Source organism: Pleurodeles waltl, chromosome 6 (assembly GCF_031143425.1).
Source record: "Pleurodeles waltl isolate 20211129_DDA chromosome 6, aPleWal1.hap1.20221129, whole genome shotgun sequence".
In the NCBI taxonomy this organism is placed as follows: domain Eukaryota; kingdom Metazoa; phylum Chordata; class Amphibia; order Caudata; family Salamandridae; genus Pleurodeles; species Pleurodeles waltl.
Genome location: NC_090445.1, coordinates 85,861,378 through 85,880,056, shown reverse-complemented (window position 1 = coordinate 85,880,056; position 18,679 = coordinate 85,861,378). Strand labels below are relative to the sequence as shown.

Sequence of the window (18,679 nt, the reverse complement as noted above, 5' to 3'; positions counted from 1 at the left end):
CGAATAGCTTCAGTTGTTACCCTATATGCCAGATTTCTTTCGATGCATGAACCAATCAGCTGTTTCCCAGTCTACGAAGGTATTACAGGTACGGATGGCATTTTGTGCCATTATGAGACCCGATGTTAATTCTACATTGATTGAACCTATATTTATGAGGCTGCATACGAAGTTATATTTTGAGAGGCTACTTATTTACCAAGTGTTCTCCTTACTTCACTGGTTCACAAGATGCACACAAAATAAGATGACATTACATACTGTGTTCCAGTATCTGCTCAGTATCCACAGAGCATTGTGCACCTTATATTTAATGTTTTATTATGGAGTTTTGGTCTGTTTGAACATTAATACAAATACACATTTTTAACAAATGGGTTCTGTGGTTGTATAAAGTTTAGGTTAAGAATGTTTCAGAGTGAGCCTGGTGTAAAGTAATAAATTATAGAATTGTTTTCCTTGGCACTTTTCTTTTAGAACACAAAAACAAAAAGTTTTTAATGAATGATTTTTGTGGAATCAACTTCATAACGCCTCTTTGTTCTACCCAGGGTCCTTGGTGTTAAGGTCCAGTTCTGGATTACAGTGCCTCCCACCTGCTGTGAAGCAGTCACTTTAATTCTTCTGTTGAGCCAACTTTCTCAAGTTTGTGAAACACAGTCACTATAAATACTACCGCCCTGTTCTTTATTTGTAAAAAAAATGTTTTCAGTTTATTAACACTTCCCTGGAAATGGTGCTGGAGCGTGGACAGCAGTGATTCCCAAACTGTGCGCTGTGGCACCCCGAAAGTTCCTTGAGAAAAGGAGAGCCAAAAAGCAGTACCTCAGCCAAAGGACCTGATTCAGACGAGGCCAAATCTGTCAGTTTGGGATCCATCTTGATTAAAAATGGAGCGCCGCCACTCACTAGAGATAGCTCACTTTGGGTTTTCCAGAAAGCACAAGGCTCTCTGGGCCCAACCAACCAGAACTTCAGAGTTAACAGGGATACCTGATGCCTTAGCCTAAAAACCCAGCTCCAAGATCTTAGTAGGAGGGCCTGAGACATCCAGGAGTTTGTCATGACAGCCTCACCAGGCACGATCAATGCCCTTTTTAAGGTCTTTGGAGAAATTCTTAAGATAGGTTACCAGGGTGGGATCTATCTCCGTAGTCTCAGTAACCTTTGAGGGAAAATCATGTCTAGGACATTCAGATCTCAGCCGAGACCTGACATCTTTGTCGAAACAATGCCGAATGTGTGCTTGAACGTATTTGGCTACCTCCGAAGGCGGAGCCCAGGAGTAAGATCTAGGGCGGACAGTATCTTCGGGTTCGAAAGTGAGTACTTTCAGAGGCTGAGAAGCCACTTGAGTGTGCCGTGATTTGGCTTTTCATTTACAGGGAGGAGAATCAGTGTCCTTATCCGGATTGTTAGAGGAAGACGAGGAATCTGAATCCTCCTTACTCTCAGCTCTTAGATGAAGAGACTATGAGGATGAGAAACAGTTCGCCCTAGTCAAGGATTCTACAATTTGTTCAAATCAGCTTGGTGAGGGTTTGCAACAGAACTTGAGCCGGAAGGGTCTTGCGAAAACGGCAGCTCTTCCTGGCTGCTGCAATGTGGGACCCAGCCCTGCTGATCAGTGAAACCCAATAAGAGATGCTTAATCGTCTGGGTAGCTTTATCTAAGGCCACATTGACTGTGTGCCGAACACCAGCATCGAGGGCATAGACAAGGTCTCGCTCAAATGACCCCACGGAGTCATCATAAAAGGTAACTTCCCCAGATTCTCCTTCATAACCATCCATGCTGTAGAGCAGTGGTTCCCAACCTGTGGTCCGGGGACCCCTAGGAGTCCGCAAAGCCTCCTCTGGGGGCCGTGATTACTTAGAAAATCAAATAATAGTAACAGATTAGGTCCCCAGCTTTCAGTAATGACTCAGTGGGGGGTCCCCAGATTCCAATAATGGTTCATTGGGGGTCCCCAGGTTCCAGTAGTGATAAAGTGGGGGTTCACACAAGTCAAAAGGTTGGGAAGCACTGCTGTAGAGTGTCAGGTCAGAAAAGTGGGAATTTGAAAGGGGCAGAGGAAACTGCCAATAGGAACTTCAAATAAAGTGGGAAGTAAAGCTGACAAACTTCAAAGCAGGCTAATATGCTCAGGGAGGGCCACAAGCCAGTAGTAAAGTGTGGGGGGAGGCCTGCTTAGAATAGAATAAATTCCACTAATAAAGTGGCATTTGAGAACGGCAAAGTAGGTAGGGACGTGCGCAGGGGGTGGGCTGCTTTAGAGTATTTCCATTGAAGTAAAGAGACATAGACAGGCAGGCGACTGTAAGCGGAGACAGGTGCATATATGTAACCAGAGTCCTATCCAGAGAGTCAGATGCATATATGTGCACAGAGGAAAGTTTGGACAGACAAATGTATGTACCCAGAGGCAGGTCCAAAGAGACAGATACATGTATATACCCTGAGACAGGCTGAGCGAGAGAGATGCATGTTTGTAGCTAGAGGCAGGTCTAGGGAAAGTGGTCAATGAGACTGGAGCAGAGCAAGAGGTAGAGAAAGGGAGAGGATCATGACTGAAGTCAGAGGTCTTAAAAAGAAATGACTTCTACTGACAACACTCCCTGGTGCATCACAGAAAAGAGATATATTGCCCAAGCCTAGCTAAAGGAGCAGGGTTATCTCACTTGGTAGTGCACGAGCCTTTTAATATCAGGGTCACGGGTTCGAGCCCCCAGTTAAGCAATCAGTATTTTTTTGTTTAAGGTTTATTCCAATTTTTTTTACAGACTTCCTGCTTTTCACCAATACTACTCAGGCTTTGAAAACACAACTCCTGCAGTTTGCCTCACAATCTCTCCCATCATATTCCACAGCGCTTTCCACTCACGAAAGGTGCCTCAAAGCCGGGTTTAGCCCTGCCTCCTCTAAACACATCCAGAAACCTGTACTTTAATCCCCAAAAATTCTAGCTATTGCGTCACGAATTTTCAATTCTATTAAGGACACGGAGGCGCGGATTGTCACAGCAGCCAATCAATGTTAAAAACTACATATCCCAACATTCCCAGTAGTCCATAACATGCCCAATCCCAGGCCTGCTCTCCATATAAATATCTCTGCCTCCTTAGTCCTTCATCTTTCTTTGCAATAACCAAACAAAATAACCTGCACTCTAAGAATTGAAATCTTCCAACTCCAACGAAGAAAACAAATTGAAGCCACCAACCGAACCCTGGTGCACGTTCCATGCCGGTATCGTCTCTCCTAGTACTCATGCGCCCTTGTTATCCGATCCTGTTAATGAAAGGAAACAGTGCTAATAATCTGCTATTGACTATTAAGAAAAAATATGGATGGCTATCTCAATAATACATATAAAATCATCATATATGAATTGTGCTGTAACTTTCTGCATTATGCCAGCGTGCCCTATGCCAGTCTGTGCTTGTGATAGGTCCCATCTGTCCTTTAGGTCTCTAATTTGTGTCAGTCAGCCCTATGCCAGTCTGCACCTGTGATCCTTCTACAGCTCCATGCTTCAAATCTTTGCACAGTGCCAGTCTACCTTGTGCCAGTCCCGACGTTCATACTTCACATCAGTGCTGTAGCTATGCCCTATGCCAGTCTGCACCTGTGAGGCTTATTAAACACCATATTGCAGCTGCCTACATTGTGCCAATCTGTCACGTGCCAGTCTGTAGCTGTGATGCTTCATATCAGTGCTGTAGGTCTTTGCATTGTGCCAGTCTGCCTTGTGCCAGTCTGCACATGTGATGCTTCACATCAGTGCTGTAGCTCTGCATGGCAGCAGTCTACTATGCTCCAGCCATTCCTGTGATACTTCACATCAGTGCTGTAGCTCTCTGCATTGCACCAGTCTGCCCTGTGTCAGTCTGTATCTTGACACTTCACATCAGTGCTGTAGCTCTCTGCATTGCACGAGCCTGTCCTGTGCCAGTCTGCACCTGTGATCCTTCCACACCTCCAGGGTACAGGGCTTTGCATTGCACCAGTCTGTTCTGCACCAGCCTGTACCTGAGGTGCTTCTTGATTACAGTGGTGTAGCTGTCTGCACTGTGCCAGTCTGTTCCTGTGATGCTTCTGCGCAGCTTTGGTGCAGCTGTTTGCACTGCGCCAGTGTGGCCTTCTGAGACAGTCCCTGCCAGGGCCTCACAAGCGCCCTGTAGCTGTGCTATTGAGTTGTACGTTGACTGTGTTCAGCTGCTGTAGCTCACTGTAGGCCGGCTGTGAGGCGCTGCGGGCTCAGTCTGTCCTTCACAGTCTCTCTGTGGGAGTGTGTGTTTGTCATGTCCTTGAATCCAGCGAAAAAAGGAAGTATAAATGAGATGCAGAAAAGCCCCATTCTCTAGCTGCTGGACAGACACGCGTCCTTGAGCCTCCTGCAGAGGTGCAGAGCTGCCAGGGGTGCCAGGGGCTGGAGGCGGAGAGCGTCTGCTTTGGAATATTTCCATTGAAGTGAAGGGAGAGGGCGAACGGGGAGCGGAGAGGCGGCTTCCTAGCAGTGAGTGTGGAGTGTCAGCTTGGTCCATCCAGAGGCAGGCAGGGGGTGTGATGAGACTGAGGCAGAGCGAGAGGTAGAGACAGAGGGAGCTGCAGCACTGGAAGCGGAAGCTTTAAAATAGGACCGCAAGGGCCCTTTAATGTGGCCCGGCTAGCTCAGTCGGTAGAGCATGAGACTCTTAATCTCAGGGTCGTGGGTTCGAGCCCCACGTTGGGCGCTGATACATTTTTTTGTGCTGTACTGTTTTTTAATCTTCGGGTTCGCACCTCCAACAGTGGTTTTATAAAAATTAACAGCGCCCTTTCGGGACTTCACTTTACAATTTCGTTATTTATGTCTGCACACGGGCGGGGACGAGAGCTCTTTATGTCTGCACACGGGCGGGGACGAGAGCTCTCTTCATGTTCACACTTGTAGGGGGTCGCTGCTCCCCGTCCTCTAACTCCGCTGCTGCGCCGCACTCCCATGACCTGTGTGTAAATATGGAGAGTTTAAGTAAGCAAAAACAATGTTGTGTCAGAAGTGGGATTTGAACCCACGCCTCCAATCGGAGACCAGAACACCCAGCTGAGGGGAAGAGACAGCTCTTGAGTCTGGCGCCTTAGACCGCTCGGCCATCCTGACAACTGAGATAGGTGGAGGCCGGATATGATATCATCACGCATGTGACACGCCTCCGCGAGCTCTGTTTCTGGGTTTTATCGGGGTGCCCTTTAGCAGGACACACCTTCGTGTCTCACCTGGCAGCCAGGGCCCGAGGGCCCAACCTCACACTCTTTAACCCTAATCCCCGCTTTACACCAACCAGGAACCGCAGCCCTCGGCTCCGCTGCCTTTCCAGTGCTCGTCTCTCGCTCCTCCTCAGAGGCTCGTGCCGGCTGCAGGGAACCCAAACTGCGCGCCACGGCACCCTGCTGCGCCCCCACAGCCACCCAGGGCCGCTGTCCTCGCACTTGCTCAGCAGGGTCCATTATCAATTACCCCGGCCTCTGGAGTGCAGGCCGGGGGCGCTACGTCTGGCGCCTTCTAGGTGCTGCACTTGCTGCCTCTTAGCGACACACCGGAGAGCAGGATGCATTTAAGCATGCAATCTTCCATTCCGCTAAAGTCAACCATGCAAGTGCTTAGGAAAAATATATCACCGCTCTCAACAGGCACGGACCACCTTCTCTGAGAGCTACCGCTCCCAGCCGCAGCAGAAGATAAACACCAAATACCCTGGCAGAAATCGCCAGCCGCACATGGGCCGGATTGCAGGCTACCCCACCGCATCTTCCTGCTGAGTTGGCCTCTAAGAGAAGTGGGCGCTTGCTGCAGCGTGGACTTTCCCCTTTCAGCAGGGGTCATCCAGTGAGGTCCATGGTCAGCCAGGCGATCTACCTGGCACGGTAGCTCAAAGCTGGCTTCTCTTGCTTTTAAAAGTGAAAAAAGCCCGACATTCCTCCGGCGAGTGGAACCCACCCCTGAACATGAGCCTGGAGTCAAACTTTGCCCATGTGAACAAGTGACACACCCATTTACAGCACACTGTTTTCACACAGATAAGTATATGTGCATACATTTTTTAATTCCAGATCTTTTATTAGAAATAAAACAAAGAACAGAGACGAATAGCTTCAGTTGTTACCCTATATGCCAGATTTCTTTCGATGCATGAACCAATCAGCTGTTTCCCAGTCTACGAAGGTATTACAGGTACGGATGGCATTTTGTGCCATTATGAGACCCGATGTTAATTCTACATTGATTGAACCTATATTTATGAGGCTGCATACGAAGTTATATTTTGAGAGGCTACTTATTTACCAAGTGTTCTCCTTACTTCACTGGTTCACAAGATGCACACAAAATAAGATGACATTACATACTGTGTTCCAGTATCTGCTCAGTATCCACAGAGCATTGTGCACCTTATATTTAATGTTTTATTATGGAGTTTTGGTCTGTTTGAACATTAATACAAATACACATTTTTAACAAATGGGTTCTGTGGTTGTATAAAGTTTAGGTTAAGAATGTTTCAGAGTGAGCCTGGTGTAAAGTAATAAATTATAGAATTGTTTTCCTTGGCACTTTTCTTTTAGAACACAAAAACAAAAAGTTTTTAATGAATGATTTTTGTGGAATCAACTTCATAACGCCTCTTTGTTCTACCCAGGGTCCTTGGTGTTAAGGTCCAGTTCTGGATTACAGTGCCTCCCACCTGCTGTGAAGCAGTCACTTTAATTCTTCTGTTGAGCCAACTTTCTCAAGTTTGTGAAACACAGTCACTATAAATACTACCGCCCTGTTCTTTATTTGTAAAAAAAATGTTTTCAGTTTATTAACACTTCCCTGGAAATGGTGCTGGAGCGTGGACAGCAGTGATTCCCAAACTGTGCGCTGTGGCACCCCGAAAGTTCCTTGAGAAAAGGAGAGCCAAAAAGCAGTACCTCAGCCAAAGGACCTGATTCAGACGAGGCCAAATCTGTCAGTTTGGGATCCATCTTGATTAAAAATGGAGCGCCGCCACTCACTAGAGATAGCTCACTTTGGGTTTTCCAGAAAGCACAAGGCTCTCTGGGCCCAACCAACCAGAACTTCAGAGTTAACAGGGATACCTGATGCCTTAGCCTAAAAACCCAGCTCCAAGATCTTAGTAGGAGGGCCTGAGACATCCAGGAGTTTGTCATGACAGCCTCACCAGGCACGATCAATGCCCTTTTTAAGGTCTTTGGAGAAATTCTTAAGATAGGTTACCAGGGTGGGATCTATCTCCGTAGTCTCAGTAACCTTTGAGGGAAAATCATGTCTAGGACATTCAGATCTCAGCCGAGACCTGACATCTTTGTCGAAACAATGCCGAATGTGTGCTTGAACGTATTTGGCTACCTCCGAAGGCGGAGCCCAGGAGTAAGATCTAGGGCGGACAGTATCTTCGGGTTCGAAAGTGAGTACTTTCAGAGGCTGAGAAGCCACTTGAGTGTGCCGTGATTTGGCTTTTCATTTACAGGGAGGAGAATCAGTGTCCTTATCCGGATTGTTAGAGGAAGACGAGGAATCTGAATCCTCCTTACTCTCAGCTCTTAGATGAAGAGACTATGAGGATGAGAAACAGTTCGCCCTAGTCAAGGATTCTACAATTTGTTCAAATCAGCTTGGTGAGGGTTTGCAACAGAACTTGAGCCGGAAGGGTCTTGCGAAAACGGCAGCTCTTCCTGGCTGCTGCAATGTGGGACCCAGCCCTGCTGATCAGTGAAACCCAATAAGAGATGCTTAATCGTCTGGGTAGCTTTATCTAAGGCCACATTGACTGTGTGCCGAACACCAGCATCGAGGGCATAGACAAGGTCTCGCTCAAATGACCCCACGGAGTCATCATAAAAGGTAACTTCCCCAGATTCTCCTTCATAACCATCCATGCTGTAGAGCAGTGGTTCCCAACCTGTGGTCCGGGGACCCCTAGGAGTCCGCAAAGCCTCCTCTGGGGGCCGTGATTACTTAGAAAATCAAATAATAGTAACAGATTAGGTCCCCAGCTTTCAGTAATGACTCAGTGGGGGGTCCCCAGATTCCAATAATGGTTCATTGGGGGTCCCCAGGTTCCAGTAGTGATAAAGTGGGGGTTCACACAAGTCAAAAGGTTGGGAAGCACTGCTGTAGAGTGTCAGGTCAGAAAAGTGGGAATTTGAAAGGGGCAGAGGAAACTGCCAATAGGAACTTCAAATAAAGTGGGAAGTAAAGCTGACAAACTTCAAAGCAGGCTAATATGCTCAGGGAGGGCCACAAGCCAGTAGTAAAGTGTGGGGGGAGGCCTGCTTAGAATAGAATAAATTCCACTAATAAAGTGGCATTTGAGAACGGCAAAGTAGGTAGGGACGTGCGCAGGGGGTGGGCTGCTTTAGAGTATTTCCATTGAAGTAAAGAGACATAGACAGGCAGGCGACTGTAAGCGGAGACAGGTGCATATATGTAACCAGAGTCCTATCCAGAGAGTCAGATGCATATATGTGCACAGAGGAAAGTTTGGACAGACAAATGTATGTACCCAGAGGCAGGTCCAAAGAGACAGATACATGTATATACCCTGAGACAGGCTGAGCGAGAGAGATGCATGTTTGTAGCTAGAGGCAGGTCTAGGGAAAGTGGTCAATGAGACTGGAGCAGAGCAAGAGGTAGAGAAAGGGAGAGGATCATGACTGAAGTCAGAGGTCTTAAAAAGAAATGACTTCTACTGACAACACTCCCTGGTGCATCACAGAAAAGAGATATATTGCCCAAGCCTATCTAAAGGAGCAGGGTTATCTCACTTGGTAGTGCACGAGCCTTTTAATATCAGGGTCACGGGTTCGAGCCCCCAGTTAAGCAATCAGTATTTTTTTGTTTAAGGTTTATTCCAATTTTTTTTACAGACTTCCTGCTTTTCACCAATACTACTCAGGCTTTGAAAACACAACTCCTGCAGTTTGCCTCACAATCTCTCCCATCATATTCCACAGCGCTTTCCACTCACGAAAGGTGCCTCAAAGCCGGGTTTAGCCCTGCCTCCTCTAAACACATCCAGAAACCTGTACTTTAATCCCCAAAAATTCTAGCTATTGCGTCACGAATTTTCAATTCTATTAAGGACACGGAGGCGCGGATTGTCACAGCAGCCAATCAATGTTAAAAACTACATATCCCAACATTCCCAGTAGTCCATAACATGCCCAATCCCAGGCCTGCTCTCCATATAAATATCTCTGCCTCCTTAGTCCTTCATCTTTCTTTGCAATAACCAAACAAAATAACCTGCACTCTAAGAATTGAAATCTTCCAACTCCAACGAAGAAAACAAATTGAAGCCACCAACCGAACCCTGGTGCACGTTCCATGCCGGTATCGTCTCTCCTAGTACTCATGCGCCCTTGTTATCCGATCCTGTTAATGAAAGGAAACAGTGCTAATAATCTGCTATTGACTATTAAGAAAAAATATGGATGGCTATCTCAATAATACATATAAAATCATCATATATGAATTGTGCTGTAACTTTCTGCATTATGCCAGCGTGCCCTATGCCAGTCTGTGCTTGTGATAGGTCCCATCTGTCCTTTAGGTCTCTACTTTGTGTCAGTCAGCCCTATGCCAGTCTGCACCTGTGATCCTTCTACAGCTCCATGCTTCAAATCTTTGCACAGTGCCAGTCTACCTTGTGCCAGTCCCGACGTTCATACTTCACATCAGTGCTGTAGCTATGCCCTATGCCAGTCTGCACCTGTGAGGCTTATTAAACACCATATTGCAGCTGCCTACATTGTGCCAATCTGTCACGTGCCAGTCTGTAGCTGTGATGCTTCATATCAGTGCTGTAGGTCTTTGCATTGTGCCAGTCTGCCTTGTGCCAGTCTGCACATGTGATGCTTCACATCAGTGCTGTAGCTCTGCATGGCAGCAGTCTACTATGCTCCAGCCATTCCTGTGATACTTCACATCAGTGCTGTAGCTCTCTGCATTGCACCAGTCTGCCCTGTGTCAGTCTGTATCTTGACACTTCACATCAGTGCTGTAGCTCTCTGCATTGCACGAGCCTGTCCTGTGCCAGTCTGCACCTGTGATCCTTCCACACCTCCAGGGTACAGGGCTTTGCATTGCACCAGTCTGTTCTGCACCAGCCTGTACCTGAGGTGCTTCTTGATTACAGTGGTGTAGCTGTCTGCACTGTGCCAGTCTGTTCCTGTGATGCTTCTGCGCAGCTTTGGTGCAGCTGTTTGCACTGCGCCAGTGTGGCCTTCTGAGACAGTCCCTGCCAGGGCCTCACAAGCGCCCTGTAGCTGTGCTATTGAGTTGTACGTTGACTGTGTTCAGCTGCTGTAGCTCACTGTAGGCCGGCTGTGAGGCGCTGCGGGCTCAGTCTGTCCTTCACAGTCTCTCTGTGGGAGTGTGTGTTTGTCATGTCCTTGAATCCAGCGAAAAAAGGAAGTATAAATGAGATGCAGAAAAGCCCCATTCTCTAGCTGCTGGACAGACACGCGTCCTTGAGCCTCCTGCAGAGGTGCAGAGCTGCCAGGGGTGCCAGGGGCTGGAGGCGGAGAGCGTCTGCTTTGGAATATTTCCATTGAAGTGAAGGGAGAGGGCGAACGGGGAGCGGAGAGGCGGCTTCCTAGCAGTGAGTGTGGAGTGTCAGCTTGGTCCATCCAGAGGCAGGCAGGGGGTGTGATGAGACTGAGGCAGAGCGAGAGGTAGAGACAGAGGGAGCTGCAGCACTGGAAGCGGAAGCTTTAAAATAGGACCGCAAGGGCCCTTTAATGTGGCCCGGCTAGCTCAGTCGGTAGAGCATGAGACTCTTAATCTCAGGGTCGTGGGTTCGAGCCCCACGTTGGGCGCTGATACATTTTTTTGTGCTGTACTGTTTTTTAATCTTCGGGTTCGCACCTCCAACAGTGGTTTTATAAAAATTAACAGCGCCCTTTCGGGACTTCACTTTACAATTTCGTTATTTATGTCTGCACACGGGCGGGGACGAGAGCTCTTTATGTCTGCACACGGGCGGGGACGAGAGCTCTCTTCATGTTCACACTTGTAGGGGGTCGCTGCTCCCCGTCCTCTAACTCCGCTGCTGCGCCGCACTCCCATGACCTGTGTGTAAATATGGAGAGTTTAAGTAAGCAAAAACAATGTTGTGTCAGAAGTGGGATTTGAACCCACGCCTCCAATCGGAGACCAGAACACCCAGCTGAGGGGAAGAGACAGCTCTTGAGTCTGGCGCCTTAGACCGCTCGGCCATCCTGACAACTGAGATAGGTGGAGGCCGGATATGATATCATCACGCATGTGACACGCCTCCGCGAGCTCTGTTTCTGGGTTTTATCGGGGTGCCCTTTAGCAGGACACACCTTCGTGTCTCACCTGGCAGCCAGGGCCCGAGGGCCCAACCTCACACTCTTTAACCCTAATCCCCGCTTTACACCAACCAGGAACCGCAGCCCTCGGCTCCGCTGCCTTTCCAGTGCTCGTCTCTCGCTCCTCCTCAGAGGCTCGTGCCGGCTGCAGGGAACCCAAACTGCGCGCCACGGCACCCTGCTGCGCCCCCACAGCCACCCAGGGCCGCTGTCCTCGCACTTGCTCAGCAGGGTCCATTATCAATTACCCCGGCCTCTGGAGTGCAGGCCGGGGGCGCTACGTCTGGCGCCTTCTAGGTGCTGCACTTGCTGCCTCTTAGCGACACACCGGAGAGCAGGATGCATTTAAGCATGCAATCTTCCATTCCGCTAAAGTCAACCATGCAAGTGCTTAGAAAAAATATATCACCGCTCTCAACAGGCACGGACCACCTTCTCTGAGAGCTACCGCTCCCAGCCGCAGCAGAAGATAAACACCAAATACCCTGGCAGAAATCGCCAGCCGCACATGGGCCGGATTGCAGGCTACCCCACCGCATCTTCCTGCTGAGTTGGCCTCTAAGAGAAGTGGGCGCTTGCTGCAGCGTGGACTTTCCCCTTTCAGCAGGGGTCATCCAGTGAGGTCCATGGTCAGCCAGGCGATCTACCTGGCACGGTAGCTCAAAGCTGGCTTCTCTTGCTTTTAAAAGTGAAAAAAGCCCGACATTCCTCCGGCGAGTGGAACCCACCCCTGAACATGAGCCTGGAGTCAAACTTTGCCCATGTGAACAAGTGACACACCCATTTACAGCACACTGTTTTCACACAGATAAGTATATGTGCATACATTTTTTAATTCCAGATCTTTTATTAGAAATAAAACAAAGAACAGAGACGAATAGCTTCAGTTGTTACCCTATATGCCAGATTTCTTTCGATGCATGAACCAATCAGCTGTTTCCCAGTCTACGAAGGTATTACAGGTACGGATGGCATTTTGTGCCATTATGAGACCCGATGTTAATTCTACATTGATTGAACCTATATTTATGAGGCTGCATACGAAGTTATATTTTGAGAGGCTACTTATTTACCAAGTGTTCTCCTTACTTCACTGGTTCACAAGATGCACACAAAATAAGATGACATTACATACTGTGTTCCAGTATCTGCTCAGTATCCACAGAGCATTGTGCACCTTATATTTAATGTTTTATTATGGAGTTTTGGTCTGTTTGAACATTAATACAAATACACACTTTTAACAAATGGGTTCTGTGGTTGTATAAAGTTTAGGTTAAGAATGTTTCAGAGTGAGCCTGGTGTAAAGTAATAAATTATAGAATTGTTTTCCTTGGCACTTTTTTTTTTTAACACAAAAACAAAAAGTTTTTAATGAATGATTTTTGTGGAATCAACTTCATAACGCCTCTTTGTTCTACCCAGGGTCCTTGGTGTTAAGGTCCAGTTCTGGATTACAGTGCCTCCCACCTGCTGTGAAGCAGTCACTTTAATTCTTCTGTTGAGCCAACTTTCTCAAGTTTGTGAAACACAGTCACTATAAATACTACCGCCCTGTTCTTTATTTGTAAAAAAAATGTTTTCAGTTTATTAACACTTCCCTGGAAATGGTGCTGGAGCGTGGACAGCAGTGATTCCCAAACTGTGCGCTGTGGCACCCCGAAAGTTCCTTGAGAAAAGGAGAGCCAAAAAGCAGTCCCTCAGCCAAAGGACCTGATTCAGACGAGGCCAAATCTGTCAGTTTGGGATCCATCTTGATTAAAAATGGAGCGCCGCCACTCACTAGAGATAGCTCACTTTGGGTTTTCCAGAAAGCACAAGGCTCTCTGGGCCCAACCAACCAGAACTTCAGGGTTAACAGGGATACCTGATGCCTTAGCCTAAAAACCCAGCTCCAAGATCTTAGTAGGAGGGCCTGAGACATCCAGGAGTTTGTCCTGACAGCCTCACCAGGCACGATCAATGCCCTTTTTAAGGTCTTTGGAGAAATTCTTAAGATAGGTTACCAGGGTGGGATCTATCTCCGTAGTCTCAGTAACCTTTGAGGGAAAATCATGTCTAGGACATTCAGATCTCAGCCGAGACCTGACATCTTTGTCGAAACAATGCCGAATGTGTGCTTGAACGTATTCGGCTACCTCCGAAGGCGGAGCCCAGGAGTAAGATCTAGGGCGGACAGTATCTTCGGGTTCGAAAGTGAGTACTTTCAGAGGCTGAGAAGCCACTTGAGTGTGCCGTGATTTGGCTTTTCATTTACAGGGAGGAGAATCAGTGTCCTTATCCGGATTGTTAGAGGAAGACGAGGAATCTGAATCCTCCTTACTCTCAGCTCTTAGATGAAGAGACTATGAGGATGAGAAACAGTTCGCCCTAGTCAAGGATTCTACAATTTGTTCAAATCAGCTTGGTGAGGGTTTGCAACAGAACTTGAGCCGGAAGGGTCTTGCGAAAACGGCAGCTCTTCCTGGCTGCTGCAATGTGGGACCCAGCCCTGCTGATCAGTGAAACCCAATAAGAGATGCTTAATCGTCTGGGTAGCTTTATCTAAGGCCACATTGACTGTGTGCCGAACACCAGCATCGAGGGCATAGACAAGGTCTCGCTCAAATGACCCCACGGAGTCATCATAAAAGGTAACTTCCCCAGATTCTCCTTCATAACCATCCATGCTGTAGAGCAGTGGTTCCCAACCTGTGGTCCGGGGACCCCTAGGAGTCCGCAAAGCCTCCTCTGGGGGCCGTGATTACTTAGAAAATCAAATAATAGTAACAGATTAGGTCCCCAGCTTTCAGTAATGACTCAGTGGGGGGTCCCCAGATTCCAATAATGGTTCATTGGGGGTCCCCAGGTTCCAGTAGTGATAAAGTGGGGGTTCACACAAGTCAAAAGGTTGGGAAGCACTGCTGTAGAGTGTCAGGTCAGAAAAGTGGGAATTTGAAAGGGGCAGAGGAAACTGCCAATAGGAACTTCAAATAAAGTGGGAAGTAAAGCTGACAAACTTCAAAGCAGGCTAATATGCTCAGGGAGGGCCACAAGCCAGTAGTAAAGTGTGGGGGGAGGCCTGCTTAGAATAGAATAAATTCCACTAATAAAGTGGCATTTGAGAACGGCAAAGTAGGTAGGGACGTGCGCAGGGGGTGGGCTGCTTTAGAGTATTTCCATTGAAGTAAAGAGACATAGACAGGCAGGCGACTGTAAGCGGAGACAGGTGCATATATGTAACCAGAGTCCTATCCAGAGAGTCAGATGCATATATGTGCACAGAGGAAAGTTTGGACAGACAAATGTATGTACCCAGAGGCAGGTCCAAAGAGACAGATACATGTATATACCCTGAGACAGGCTGAGCGAGAGAGATGCATGTTTGTAGCTAGAGGCAGGTCTAGGGAAAGTGGTCCATGAGACTGGAGCAGAGCAAGAGGTAGAGAAAGGGAGAGGATCATGACTGAAGTCAGAGGTCTTAAAAAGAAATGACTTCTACTGACAACACTCCCTGGTGCATCACAGAAAAGAGATATATTGCCCAAGCCTAGCTAAAGGAGCAGGGTTATCTCACTTGGTAGTGCACGAGCCTTTTAATATCAGGGTCACGGGTTCGAGCCCCCAGTTAAGCAATTAGTATTTTTTTGTTTAAGGTTTATTCCAATTTTTTTTACAGACTTCCTGCTTTTCACCAATACTACTCAGGCTTTGAAAACACAACTCCTGCAGTTTGCCTCACAATCTCTCCCATCATATTCCACAGCGCTTTCCACTCACGAAAGGTGCCTCAAAGCCGGGTTTAGCCCTGCCTCCTCTAAACACATCCAGAAACCTGTACTTTAATCCCCAAAAATTCTAGCTATTGCGTCACGAATTTTCAATTCTATTAAGGACACGGAGGCGCGGATTGTCACAGCAGCCAATCAATGTTAAAAACTACATATCCCAACATTCCCAGTAGTCCATAACATGCCCAATCCCAGGCCTGCTCTCCATATAAATATCTCTGCCTCCTTAGTCCTTCATCTTTCTTTGCAATAACCAAACAAAATAACCTGCACTCTAAGAATTGAAATCTTCCAACTCCAACGAAGAAAACAAATTGAAGCCACCAACCGAACCCTGGTGCACGTTCCATGCCGGTATCGTCTCTCCTAGTACTCATGCGCCCTTATTATCCGATCCTGTTAATGAAAGGAAACAGTGCTAATAATCTGCTATTGACTATTAAGAAAAAATATGGATGGCTATCTCAATAATACATATAAAATCATCATATATGAATTGTGCTGTAACTTTCTGCATTATGCCAGCGTGCCCTATGCCAGTCTGTGCTTGTGATAGGTCCCATCTGTCCTTTAGGTCTCTACTTTGTGTCAGTCAGCCCTATGCCAGTCTGCACCTGTGATCCTTCTACAGCTCCATGCTTCAAATCTTTGCACAGTGCCAGTCTACCTTGTGCCAGTCCCGACGTTCATACTTCACATCAGTGCTGTAGCTATGCCCTATGCCAGTCTGCACCTGTGAGGCTTATTAAACACCATATTGCAGCTGCCTACATAGTGCCAATCTGTCACGTGCCAGTCTGTAGCTGTGATGCTTCATATCAGTGCTGTAGGTCTTTGCATTGTGCCAGTCTGCCTTGTGCCAGTCTGCACATGTGATGCTTCACATCAGTGCTGTAGCTCTGCATGGCAGCAGTCTACTATGCTCCAGCCATTCCTGTGATACTTCACATCAGTGCTGTAGCTCTCTGCATTGCACCAGTCTGCCCTGTGTCAGTCTGTATCTTGACACTTCACATCAGTGCTGTAGCTCTCTGCATTGCACGAGCCTGTCCTGTGCCAGTCTGCACCTGTGATCCTTCCACACCTCCAGGGTACAGGGCTTTGCATTGCACCAGTCTGTTCTGCACCAGCCTGTACCTGAGGTGCTTCTTGATTACAGTGGTGTAGCTGTCTGCACTGTGCCAGTCTGTTCCTGTGATGCTTCTGCGCAGCTTTGGTGCAGCTGTTTGCACTGCGCCAGTGTGGCCTTCTGAGACAGTCCCTGCCAGGGCCTCACAAGCGCCCTGTAGCTGTGCTATTGAGTTGTACGTTGACTGTGTTCAGCTGCTGTAGCTCACTGTAGGCCGGCTGTGAGGCGCTGCGGGCTCAGTCTGTCCTTCACAGTCTCTCTGTGGGAGTGTGTGTTTGTCATGTCCTTGAATCCAGCGAAAAAAGGAAGTATAAATGAGATGCAGAAAAGCCCCATTCTCTAGCTGCTGGACAGACACGCGTCCTTGAGCCTCCTGCAGAGGTGCAGAGCTGCCAGGGGTGCCAGGGGCTGGAGGCGGAGAGCGTCTGCTTTGGAATATTTCCATTGAAGTGAAGGGAGAGGGCGAACGGGGAGCGGAGAGGCGGCTTCCTAGCAGTGAGTGTGGAGTGTCAGCTTGGTCCATCCAGAGGCAGGCAGGGGGTGTGATGAGACTGAGGCAGAGCGAGAGGTAGAGACAGAGGGAGCTGCAGCACTGGAAGCGGAAGCTTTAAAATAGGACCGCAAGGGCCCTTTAATGTGGCCCGGCTAGCTCAGTCGGTAGAGCATGAGACTCTTAATCTCAGGGTCGTGGGTTCGAGCCCCACGTTGGGCGCTGATACATTTTTTTGTGCTGTACTGTTTTTTAATCTTCGGGTTCGCACCTCCAACAGTGGTTTTATAAAAATTAACAGCGCCCTTTCGGGACTTCACTTTACAATTTCGTTATTTATGTCTGCACACGGGCGGGGACGAGAGCTCTTTATGTCTGCACACGGGCGGGGACGAGAGCTCTCTTCATGTTCACACTTGTAGGGGGTCGCTGCTCCCCGTCCTCTAACTCCGCTGCTGCGCCGCACTCCCATGACCTGTGTGTAAATATGGAGAGTTTAAGTAAGCAAAAACAATGTTGTGTCAGAAGTGGGATTTGAACCCACGCCTCCAATCGGAGACCAGAACACCCAGCTGAGGGGAAGAGACAGCTCTTGAGTCTGGCGCCTTAGACCGCTCGGCCATCCTGACAACTGAGATAGGTGGAGGCCGGATATGATATCATCACGCATGTGACACGCCTCCGCGAGCTCTGTTTCTGGGTTTTATCGGGGTGCCCTTTAGCAGGACACACCTTCGTGTCTCACCTGGCAGCCAGGGCCCGAGGGCCCAACCTCACACTCTTTAACCCTAATCCCCGCTTTACACCAACCAGGAACCGCAGCCCTCGGCTCCGCTGCCTTTCCAGTGCTCGTCTCTCGCTCCTCCTCAGAGGCTCGTGCCGGCTGCAGGGAACCCAAACTGCGCGCCACGGCACCCTGCTGCGCCCCCACAGCCACCCAGGGCCGCTGTCCTCGCACTTGCTCAGCAGGGTCCATTATCAATTACCCCGGCCTCTGGAGTGCAGGCCGGGGGCGCTACGTCTGGCGCCTTCTAGGTGCTGCACTTGCTGCCTCTTAGCGACACACCGGAGAGCAGGATGCATTTAAGCATGCAATCTTCCATTCCGCTAAAGTCAACCATGCAAGTGCTTAGGAAAAATATATCACCGCTCTCAACAGGCACGGACCACCTTCTCTGAGAGCTACCGCTCCCAGCCGCAGCAGAAGATAAACACCAAATACCCTGGCAGAAATCGCCAGCCGCACATGGGCCGGATTGCAGGCTACCCCACCGCATCTTCCTGCTGAGTTGGCCTCTAAGAGAAGTGGGCGCTTGCTGCAGCGTGGACTTTCCCCTTTCAGCAGGGGTCATCCAGTGAGGTCCATGGTCAGCCAGGCGATCTACCTGGCACGGTAGCTCAAAGCTGGCTTCTCTTGCTTTTAAAAGTGAAAAAAGCCCGACATTCCTCCGGCGAGTGGAACCCACCCCTGAACATGAGCCTGGAGTCAAACTTTGCCCATGTGAACAAGTGACACACCCATTTACAGCACACTGTTTTCACACAGATAAGTATATGTGCATACATTTTTTAATTCCAGATCTTTTATTAGAAATAAAACAAAGAACAGAGACGAATAGCTTCAGTTGTTACCCTATATGCCAGATTTCTTTCGATGCATGAACCAATCAGCTGTTTCCCAGTCTACGAAGGTATTACAGGTACGGATGGCATTTTGTGCCATTATGAGACCCGATGTTAATTCTACATTGATTGAACCTATATTTATGAGGCTGCATACGAAGTTATATTTTGAGAGGCTACTTATTTACCAAGTGTTCTCCTTACTTCACTGGTTCACAAGATGCACACAAAATAAGATGACATTACATACTGTGTTCCAGTATCTGCTCAGTATCCACAGAGCATTG

At 48.2% G+C, this 18,679-nt stretch overlaps 6 non-coding genes across 6 annotated transcripts; 3 read left to right on the top strand and 3 right to left on the bottom strand.

Moving 5' to 3' along the window:
• The first annotated feature begins 4,664 nt into the window (after window positions 1–4,664).
• On the top strand, window positions 4,665–4,737 carry TRNAK-CUU (transfer RNA lysine (anticodon CUU)). Its single transcript has one exon. It is a non-coding gene; the product is annotated as a tRNA-Lys (tRNA).
• A 297-nt stretch (window positions 4,738–5,034) lies between these two features.
• Window positions 5,035–5,144, bottom strand: TRNAL-CAA (transfer RNA leucine (anticodon CAA)). Its single transcript has 2 exons — window positions 5,107–5,144; window positions 5,035–5,080 (listed from the first exon to the last, which is right to left on the bottom strand). It is a non-coding gene; the product is annotated as a tRNA-Leu (tRNA).
• Window positions 5,145–10,791: 5,647 nt separating this feature from the next.
• TRNAK-CUU (transfer RNA lysine (anticodon CUU)) lies at window positions 10,792–10,864 on the top strand. Its single transcript has one exon. It is a non-coding gene; the product is annotated as a tRNA-Lys (tRNA).
• Window positions 10,865–11,161: 297 nt separating this feature from the next.
• On the bottom strand, window positions 11,162–11,271 carry TRNAL-CAA (transfer RNA leucine (anticodon CAA)). Its single transcript has 2 exons — window positions 11,234–11,271; window positions 11,162–11,207 (listed from the first exon to the last, which is right to left on the bottom strand). It is a non-coding gene; the product is annotated as a tRNA-Leu (tRNA).
• A 5,647-nt stretch (window positions 11,272–16,918) lies between these two features.
• Window positions 16,919–16,991, top strand: TRNAK-CUU (transfer RNA lysine (anticodon CUU)). The gene has a single exon. It is a non-coding gene; the product is annotated as a tRNA-Lys (tRNA).
• A 297-nt stretch (window positions 16,992–17,288) lies between these two features.
• On the bottom strand, window positions 17,289–17,398 carry TRNAL-CAA (transfer RNA leucine (anticodon CAA)). Its single transcript has 2 exons — window positions 17,361–17,398; window positions 17,289–17,334 (listed from the first exon to the last, which is right to left on the bottom strand). It is a non-coding gene; the product is annotated as a tRNA-Leu (tRNA).
• Window positions 17,399–18,679: the final 1,281 nt, after the last annotated feature.